Source organism: Electrophorus electricus, unplaced genomic scaffold (genome assembly GCF_041902795.1).
Source record: "Electrophorus electricus isolate QZ-2024a unplaced genomic scaffold, ASM4190279v1 Scaffold93, whole genome shotgun sequence".
NCBI lineage: Eukaryota > Metazoa > Chordata > Actinopteri > Gymnotiformes > Gymnotidae > Electrophorus > Electrophorus electricus.
Genome location: NW_027658810.1, coordinates 198109 through 208108, shown reverse-complemented (window position 1 = coordinate 208108; position 10000 = coordinate 198109). Strand labels below are relative to the sequence as shown.

The following is a 10000-nucleotide window of genomic DNA, read 5'->3' as shown; positions in this document are numbered from 1 at the left end:
AGTCTGGTAGTAGTAGTAGTAGTAGTAGTAGTAGTAGTAGTAGTAGTATGATTTAAAGGTACAAAGTGAATGAAGTGTGCCCAGGCCCAGAGCTACTTTGCTGGGCATGACTGTGTTTGACGTCTTGGGCCTGGAAGTCTGGTAGTAGTAGTATGATTTAAAGGTACAAAGTGAATGAAGTGTGCCCAGGCCCAGAGCTACTTTGCTGGGCATGACTGTGTTTGACCTCTTGGCTCTGGAAGTCTATTTCTAGGCTTATATAAAGGGTCAAACTTCTTGAAGTGTGCCCAGGCCCAGAGCTACTTTGCTGGGCATGACTGTGTTTGACCTCTGGGGCCTGGAAGTCTGGTAGTAGTAGTATGATTTAAAGGCACAAAGTGATTGAAGTGTGCCCAGGCCCAGAGCTACTTTGCTGGGCATGAATGTGTTTGAACTCTTGGGCCTGGAAGTCTATTTCTAGGCTTATATAAAGGGTCAAACTTCTTGAAGTGTGCCCAGGCCCAGAGCTACTTTGCTGGGCATGACTGTGTTTGACCTCTTGGGCCTGGAAGTCTGGTAGTAGTAGTAGTAGTAGTAGTAGTAGTAGTAGTAGTAGTAGTAGTATGATTTAAAGGTACAAAGTGAATGAAGTGTGCCCAGGCCCACAGCTACTTTGCTGGGCATGACTGTGTTTGACCTCTTGGGCCTGAAAGTCTATTTCTAGGCTTATATAAAGGGTCAAACTTCTTGAAGTGTGCCCAGGCCCAGAGCTACTTTGCTGGGCATGACTGTGTTTGACCTCTGGGGCCTGGAAGTCTGGTAGTAGTAGTATGATTTAAAGACACAAAGTGATTGAAGTGTGCCCAGGCCCAGAGCTACTTTGCTGGGCATGAATGTGTTTGAACTCTTGGGCCTGGAAGTCTGGTAGTAGTAGTATGATTTAAAGGTACAAAGTGAATGAAGTGTGCCCAGGCCCAGAGCTACTTTGCTGTGCATGACTGTGTTTGACCTCTTGGCTCTGGAAGTCTATTTCTAGGCTTATATAAAGGGTCAAACTTCTTGAAGTGTGCCCAGGCCCAGAGCTACTTTGCTGGGCATGACTGTGTTTGACCTCTGGGGCCTGGAAGTCTGGTAGTAGTAGTATGATTTAAAGGCACAAAGTGATTGAAGTGTGCCCAGGCCCAGAGCTACTTTGCTGGGCATGATTCTGTGACCTCTTGGGTCTGGAAATGTGGTACTTTGAAGGATTAAAAGAGTGAAACGGTCTGAAGTGTGCGCAGGTGTAAAGCAACCTTGCTAGGCATGAAGGTGTGACCTCCAGGGCCTGGAAGTCTGGTGGTAGTAGTAGTATGATTTAAAGGCACAAAGTGATTGAAGTGTGCCCAGGCCCAGAGCTACTTTGCTGGGCATGACTGTGTTTGACCTCTTGGGCCTGGAAGTCTGGTGGTAGTAGTAGTATGATTTAAAGGCACAAAGTGAATGAAGTGTGCCCAGGCCCAGAGCTACTTTGCTGGGCATGACTGTGTTTGACCTCTTGGGCCTGGAAGTCTGGTAGTAGTAGTAGTAGTAGTAGTAGTAGTAGTAGTAGTAGTATGATTTAAAGGTACAAAGTGAATGAAGTGTGCCCAGGCCCAGAGCTACTTTGCTGGGCATGACTGTGTTTGACCTCTTGGCTCTGGAAGTCTATTTCTAGGCTTATATAAAGGGTCAAACTTCTTGAAGTGTGCCCAGGCCCAGAGCTACTTTGCTGTGTATGACTGTGTGACCTCTTGGCCCTGGAATTCTGGTGGTAGTAGTAGTATGATTTAAAGGCACAAAGTGATTGAAGTGTGCCCAGGCCCAGAGCTACTTTGCTGGGCATGACTGTGTTTGACCTCTTGGGCCTGGAAGTCTGGTAGTAGTAGTATGATTTAAAGGCACAAAGTGATTGAAGTGTGCCCAGGCCCAGAGCTACTTTGCTGGGCATGAATGTGTTTGAACTCTTGGGCCTGGAAGTCTATTTCTAGGCTTATATAAAGGGACAAACTTCTTGAAGTGTGCCCAGGCCCAGAGCTACTTTGCTGTGTATGACTGTGTGACCTCTTGGCCCTGGAATTCTGGTGGTAGTAGTAGTAGTAGTAGTATGATTTAAAGGTACAAAGTGAATGAAGTGTGCCCAGGCCCAGAGCCAGGCCTGGGCAGCAGGGGGCGCTCCTGGCCATGCCCAGCGAGTTTCGTGCGAATCGGACCTGGTCCGGAAGAGATACGAAGGGAAAACTCATTACTCGTCGGGGTGGCACATCCAGGCTCTCGACCCTCCCAAAGCGTCCGACCAGGGTGCACCCTGCCGGGCATGGTTAGCCGCCAGCCCCCTTCCTGGAGGTCTGGTTGGCACGGGGTTTTGATTTATCGGTTTCATATCTCTGGGCTCCTTGGGAGCAGAAAGTCGGTTGAGGGCCCTTTGGAAAGAGCCGGGGCTGCCGTTTAACGCTGTCCAAGCGGCAGGCGAAGCGCACCCACCGTTTTTACGCTATGATTTTTTAAAACCGCCGGGGCGGCAAACACAGGGCCGGTCGGGTTTGAAGACGAATATCTCTTCGGCCCTTGGGAGGAGAGAAGCAGCGCGGGTCACCTTTGAACGCGCTCGCTGCCAGGAACGTCTGGCGTAAAAGTTTCGTGGGAATCGGACGTTCCTAGGCTGAGAAGCGAGCGCCCGCCCTCGGGCGGTCGGGGGCCCCTTTCTCATTCCCCGTCTGGGCTAAAAATACGAGGTCGGACCCGATGGACTCGGGAGACTGGAGAGTACCAGGGAGACCCTGGAAGCAGGCGACCCGACCCACGCTTCGCTGTCTCCTCGGCCCTCGGGAGTAGAAGCGCGGGGACGGTGGCGTGGGCAGCAGGGGGCGCTCCTGGCCATGCCCAGCGAGTTTCGTGCGAATCGGACCTGGTCCGGAAGAGATACGAAGGGAAAACTCATTACTCGTCGGGGTGGCACATCCAGGCTCTCGACCCTCCCAAAGCGTCCGACCAGGGTGCACCCTGCCGGGCATGGTTAGCCGCCAGCCCCCTTCCTGGAGGTCTGGTTGGCACGGGGTTTTGATTTTTCGGTTTCATATCTCTGGGCTCCTTGGGAGCAGAAAGTCGGTTGAGGGCCCTTTGGAAAGAGCCGGGGCTGCCGTTTAACGCTGTCCAAGCGGCAGGCGAAGCGCACCCACCGTTTTTACGCTATGATTTTTTAAAACCGCCGGGGCGGCAAACACAGGGCCGGTCGGGTTTGAAGACGAATATCTCTTCGGCCCTTGGGAGGAGAGAAGCAGCGCGGGTCACCTTTGAACGCGCTCGCTGCCAGGAACGTCTGGCGTAAAAGTTTCGTGGGAATCGGACGTTCCTAGGCTGAGAAGCGAGCGCCCGCCCTCGGGCGGTCGGGGGCCCCTTTCTCATTCCCCGTCTGGGCTAAAAATACGAGGTCGGACCCGATGGACTCGGGAGACTGGAGAGTACCAGGGAGACCCTGGAAGCAGGCGACCCGACCCACGCTTCGCTGTCTCCTCGGCCCTCGGGAGTAGAAGCGCGGGGACGGTGGCGTGGGCAGCAGGGGGCGCTCCTGGCCATGCCCAGCGAGTTTCGTGCGAATCGGACCTGGTCCGGAAGAGATACGAAGGGAAAACTCATTACTCGTCGGGGTGGCACATCCAGGCTCTCGACCCTCCCAAAGCGTCCGACCAGGGTGCACCCTGCCGGGCATGGTTAGCCGCCAGCCCCCTTCCTGGAGGTCTGGTTGGCACGGGGTTTTGATTTATCGGTTTCATATCTCTGGGCTCCTTGGGAGCAGAAAGTCGGTTGAGGGCCCTTTGGAAAGAGCCGGGGCTGCCGTTTAACGCTGTCCAAGCGGCAGGCGAAGCGCACCCACCGTTTTTACGCTATGATTTTTTAAAACCGCCGGGGCGGCAAACACAGGGCCGGTCGGGTTTGAAGACGAATATCTCTTCGGCCCTTGGGAGGAGAGAAGCAGCGCGGGTCACCTTTGAACGCGCTCGCTGCCAGGAACGTCTGGCGTAAAAGTTTCGTGGGAATCGGACGTTCCTAGGCTGAGAAGCGAGCGCCCGCCCTCGGGCGGTCGGGGGCCCCTTTCTCATTCCCCGTCTGGGCTAAAAATACGAGGTCGGACCCGATGGACTCGGGAGACTGGAGAGTACCAGGGAGACCCTGGAAGCAGGCGACCCGACCCACGCTTCGCTGTCTCCTCGGCCCTCGGGAGTAGAAGCGCGGGGACGGTGGCGTGGGCAGCAGGGGGCGCTCCTGGCCATGCCCAGCGAGTTTCGTGCGAATCGGACCTGGTCCGGAAGAGATACGAAGGGAAAACTCATTACTCGTCGGGGTGGCACATCCAGGCTCTCGACCCTCCCAAAGTGTCCGACCAGGGTGCACCCTGCCGGGCTAAGAGAACAGCCAGGTGAACCCTGGAGGTTCCGAACTCCAGACCCCTGGACCCGACGGCTCAGTCCGCCTCAGGTGCACTACAGAGGTCCTCGGGCTGTCCCTGAGTGCATTAAAACGGAAATCAGAATTACTCCCCCGGGTGGCACTTCCAGGCTCTCGACCCTCCCAAAGTGTCCGACCAGGGTGCACCCTGCTGGGCATGGTTAGCCGCCAGCCCCCTTCCTGGAGGTCTGGTTGGCACGGGGTTTTGCAAATAGGTCCCGTCGGGTATATGGGAGAGCAAAGAGAATCAATGGGGTCCAAGCACTAAATTCATCCAGTGGCGTTCTCTGGAAGCCCAAGGGGAGTCCGAGGGGTGTTCGGCCGGCAAGGGGAGCTCTCCCTCGGACACATGATCAAACGCCTGTCCCCTACCGGAAAGTGGTGTGCTCTGGATGCCCCCCCCCCCCCCCATCCCCCGAGGGGGGTGCTTATCCCGCGAGGGGAGCCCTCCTCGGGTTAAGTGAACCATCATGCCGATTCCCCTATGGAAGTGGGCACATCCAGGCACACAGTCTGCTTTGCTCTCCCCGACCCGAGTGCGTCTGTTGGGCTGAGTGTACGCCCAGGCAACTGGATCCAATGGCTCAGTCCGCCGCAGCGTGCTTCGACGATGGGTCGTACAGCCATGCCACCAGGGTGGGCGTGTTTGTAAATGTACCAGTGGATTCTCGTCGGCCTGCCACATCCATGGTATCGACCCACCAGGCCTGTCCGACCAGGGGTTGACCCTGGACGGGCACGGTCTGTGGTTTGGCCCTTGTCCTAGATGAAATCGGGCACGGGGTTTTCTGGCCAGGTACCATCGGGTTACTGGGAGAGCGGCTTCGGTCTCCAGGTGAGACCAATGGTGAAGCAGCACGAGGCAATGGAGAGCATGCAAAGCGATGGGGAAGCCATGCACGGCAATGGCCACGAAAAAAAAAAAAAAATCACCACGGAAGGAACGTGAAGAACAAGGAGGAGTGTAGTGACACTGCCCAAAGCTGCCCGGTGTTGCAGGGGTCTATTGGTGTGTTGCTTCCTTGTTTGGTAGAGTGGAGTACCAGACCCGCCAGGGGTAGGCAAACCATTCCCCCTACGGTAAGTGAGGAGCCAGCCATTTGACGAGCGGGTGTCCACGTGTACGGGTGCGAGCGCTATCCCCCCACACGGGGTTAGGCCACGGCCTTAGGTGGACGTCTGCCGACCAGCCCCGGCTGATCCAGAACTTCTGATGTGGAGAGCGGTTTTGACAGATCCTCCCTGGTTCTAGCGGGTCAAGCCTCTGATGGGGGGTGGGGGTTATTTGTAACCCATCCCAGAACTCTCTGGGGGAGACTCAGACGGCCAGTCTGTCTACTCAGTTGTCCTATACTGGTGTCTGTGGTTTGGGAGGAAGGGAGTGCCCTGCTTTGTTGGCCTCCTCTTCAAACCTACCTGGGCCCACGAATCACTCTTCTTGGTTACATCACGAAACGTAGGTTGAGCGAGGCTAGGGGGGAGGGAATTCGACGAGGTCTTTCCCTTGTCCCCCCACCAGCGGCCCACGAAAATCAAAACGGCGTGAAGAGAGGGAACGCCGAAAGCACCTGGAGTCGGCCGTCCGCACCTCCGGAGGAGGTGGACGGGGTACGGTGCGGGCATGACCGGATGGGACAGCTTTGCATCAAGGTGAGAGGTCGGCGTCCGAAGGCCAGAGGGCGGTGCGCGAGCACGTTTACACTGGCCGCGGAAGCTGTCCTGGGTAGCCCTGTATGGCGTCTGGACCTGACGGCGCACGCACTTACAACCCGCTGCTTCCTAGCCCCCGGAAGGGGAGGCGGATGTCACTCGTGGTTCATCCCAGACCACGGTGCAAACTACCTGGTTGATCCTGCCAGTAACATATGCTTGTCTCAAAGATTAAGCCATGCAGGTCTAAGTGCACACGGCCGGTACAGTGAAACTGCGAATGGCTCATTAAATCAGTTATGGTTCCTTTGATCGCTCCACACGTTACTCGGATAACTGTGGTAATTCTAGAGCTAATACATGCAAACGAGCGCTGACCCTTCGGGGGATGCGTGCATTTATCAGACCCAAAACCCATCCGGGGGGCTCGGGCCCCCCGGCCGCTTTGGTGACTCTAGATAACCTCGGGCCGATCGCGCGCCCTCCGCGGCGGCGACGTCTCATTCGAATGTCTGCCCTATCAACTTTCGATGGTACCATAGTCGGCTACCATGGTGACCACGGGTAACGGGGAATCAGGGTTCGATTCCGGAGAGGGAGCCTGAGAAACGGCTACCACATCCAAGGAAGGCAGCAGGCGCGCAAATTACCCATTCCCGACACGGGGAGGTAGTGACGAAAAATAACGATACAGGTCTCTTTCGAGGCCCTGTAATCGGAATGAGCGTATCCTAAACCCATGGGTGAGGACCCATTGGAGGGCAAGTCTGGTGCCAGCAGCCGCGGTAATTCCAGCTCCAATAGCGTATATTAAAGTTGCTGCAGTTAAAAAGCTCGTAGTTGGATGTCGGGAGTGGGCTGGCGGTCCGCCGCGAGGCGTGCCACCGCCTGTCTCAGACCCTGTCTCCCGGTGCCCCCCGGATGCCCTTGGCTGGGTGTCCGGACGGGGCTCGGAGCGTTTACTTTGAAAAAATTAGAGTGTTCAAAGCGGGCCCGCTTCTCGCCTGAATACCTGAGCTAGGAATAATGGAATAGGACTCCGGTTCTATTTTGTGGGTTTCCTGAACCAGGGCCATGATTAAGAGGGACGGCCGGGGGCATTCGTATTGCGCCGCTAGAGGTGAAATTCTTGGACCGGCGCAAGACGGACGAAAGCGAAAGCATTTGCCAAGAATGTTTTCATTAATCAAGAACGAAAGTCGGAGGTTCGAAGACGATCAGATACCGTCGTAGTTCCGACCGTAAACTATGCCGACCCGCGATCCGGCGGCGTTATTCCCATGACCCGCCGGGCAGCGTGAGGGAAACCACGAGTCTGTGGGTTCCGGGGGGAGTATGGTTGCAAAGCTGAAACTTAAAGGAATTGACGGAAGGGCACCACCAGGAGTGGAGCCTGCGGCTTAATTTGACTCAACACGGGAAACCTCACCCGGCCCGGACACGGAAAGGATTGACAGATTGATAGCTCTTTCTCGATTCTGTGGGTGGTGGTGCATGGCCGTTCTTAGTTGGTGGAGCGATTTGTCTGGTTAATTCCGATAACGAACGAGACTCCGGCATGCTAAATAGTTACGCGGCCCTCCGCGGTCGGCGTCAAACTTCTTAGAGGGACAAGTGGCGTTCAGCCACGCGAGATGGAGCAATAACAGGTCTGTGATGCCCTTAGATGTCCGGGGCTGCACGCGCGCCACAATGGTTGGATCAGCGTGTGCCTACCCTACACCGAGAGGTGCGGGTAATCCGCTGAACCCCATTCGTGATGGGGACTGGGGATTGCAATTATTCCCCATGAACGAGGAATTCCCAGTAAGCGCGGGTCATAAGCTCGCGTTGATTAAGTCCCTGCCCTTTGTACACACCGCCCGTCGCTACTACCGATCGGATGGTTTAGTGAGGTCCTCGGATCGGCCCCGCCGGGGCTCCTCGCGGGCCTTGGCGGAGCGCCGAGAAGTCGATCAAACTTGACTATCTAGAGGAAGTAAAAGTCGTAACAAGGTTTTCGTAGGTGAACCTGCGAAAGGATCATTAACGGGTAACGCTGTCCGGCGTGCCTCCTCTCCCGACCCCCTCGACTTCGCCGTCCCCCCGCGTCGGGGCCCAGGGTCGAAAGGGTCTTCGGGGTTGCTGTTACACGTGGTCGCTTGCAGGTCAGGCTGGACAGAAGGCATAAAGGAGGAGCCTAGTCCCTCCCACCCCTTCCTCGTCCTCCGCCTCTTCCTCCGCGTCGTCCTTCAGCACCCCCCCCCCGCAGGCCCCGGTATTCTCTGGGTTCCAGCGCGAGAGACGCGTCGTTCAAAAAACTCGGCGTCCCCGCTCGTCGGGCGAAGGCCGGTTTCCCCTCACCTTGCCGGCAGGAGAAGCGCCTGCGAGTCGAGCGGGTCGTACGGGTCTGTCCCGCGCCCTCCCTCTCGCTCGCACGGCCGCTGCCTCCGTCCACCGCGAGGGGTTTTCCTATTTTGTTGTCCTTGTCATTCATCCCCGTCCCCTTGCTCGCTGACGAGCGGACTTTCCGGGGGGGGTTGCGAGCGCTGCTCCTCGTGGGGCAGGCCATGGCCCTTCCTGTGTTCGTCCGCCCACCGGCGTCCTGGGGCGTGGTGGTGGTGGGTGGCGCAGCCGGTTCCCCTGCTTCTCTCTCTCAGAAAGGAGTCTCAGGGGGACCCCCGGCAGGTACCTAGGGCTTGGCCCACGCTACGTGAGTTCCACCCCTTTCGAGGGGTCGGACGGGGCGGGCGCGGAGGGCCGCGGTTCAAAGACTGACTCGTCTGCCACGTGGGGCGTGTGGGCAAAGCGCAACCCCGCGCCCGTTTCAACACTCGCAGACGGGGGCGCCTGACCGGTTGGTGAAACCTTTTAAACCTGTCTTTGTAGTCGTGGTGAAAGACCTAAACTGAGCCTGAAATAAAAGAGTACAACTCTTAGCGGTGGATCACTTGGCTCGTGCGTCGATGAAGAACGCAGCCAGCTGCGAGAACTAATGTGAATTGCAGGACACATTGATCATCGACATTTCGAACGCACATTGCGGCCCCGGGTCCATCCCGGGGCTACGCCTGTCTGAGGGTCGCTATTCCTATCTGTCGGACCTGCCTTCTCAGGCGGGACCGCGGTTGGAGGTTCGTAGGTGGGGGGGTGCCCCCTGGCCTCCGTCTTCCTAAAAGCAGACGGTTCCCGGTCGCTGTCTCGGTGAGATCCGGTCGGTGGGTTCGCTGCGGTTGAGTGCCCGTTCTCCGTGCACAAGCTTCTCCTCCCCCGCTTCGGTTCGTTTCGGTTCGTTTCGGCTCCGCTCCTGGCCTGGCCAGGAACGTGGTCCCCTGCGCCCGAGAAAGAAGCGAGCGTGGCTGCCGGTGGGTTCTCTCCGCTTTGGCTGCCCACGTTTTCGCTTCTTTTCTCACCCCCTGCGCAGGCGGATCACGGAAAGGTGTCTGTTCTGTTCCGTTACGTGCGCGAGCGGAGGGAGGTTGTTGTTACATGCGTTCCCCCCCCCCCTCCCCCGGTGGGGGGGGTGGGGGGGGTCGGGGTTCGGGTGGCTCTGCCTCTGGCGTTTTCCTTACGGGCCGACCTGTCCGTGGCACGTCCGTGACGTCCCGACCTGTGTCCTCGTTAGCCCGGGTGAAAAGGGACTCGTCCCCTAACCCGGCGGTGTTCACGCTTCTGGGCAACCCTCCAGAGCGAACTCGGGAGCGACCTCAGATCAGACGAGACAACCCGCTGAATTTAAGCATATTACTAAGCGGAGGAAAAGAAACTAACAAGGATTCCCTCAGTAGCGGCGAGCGAAGAGGGAAGAGCCCAGCGCTGAATCCCCCGTCCGGGTGCGGGCGAGGGGAATTGTGGCGTATGGAAGTCTGTTTTCTTCCTGGCGCGGGCCGGGGGCCTGAGTCCTTCTGATGGAGGCTCAGCCCGTGGACGG

At 57.4% G+C, this 10000-nt stretch overlaps 3 non-coding genes across 3 annotated transcripts in view; all 3 read left to right on the top strand.

The window, feature by feature from the left end:
- The first annotated feature begins 6279 nt into the window (after positions 1-6279).
- On the top strand, positions 6280-8118 carry LOC145656829 (18S ribosomal RNA). The gene has a single exon (XR_014122422.1). It is a non-coding gene; the product is annotated as an 18S ribosomal RNA (ribosomal RNA).
- An 882-nt stretch (positions 8119-9000) lies between these two features.
- Positions 9001-9154, top strand: LOC145656810 (5.8S ribosomal RNA). The gene has a single exon (XR_014122404.1). It is a non-coding gene; the product is annotated as a 5.8S ribosomal RNA (ribosomal RNA).
- A 617-nt stretch (positions 9155-9771) lies between these two features.
- The window catches only part of LOC145656802 (28S ribosomal RNA), a 4149-nt gene continuing 3920 nt past the window's right edge, over positions 9772-10000 (top strand). Inside the window, exon 1 of the ribosomal RNA XR_014122396.1 lies at positions 9772-10000. This exon is cut by the window's right edge and continues 3920 nt beyond it. This is a non-coding gene — a ribosomal RNA (28S ribosomal RNA).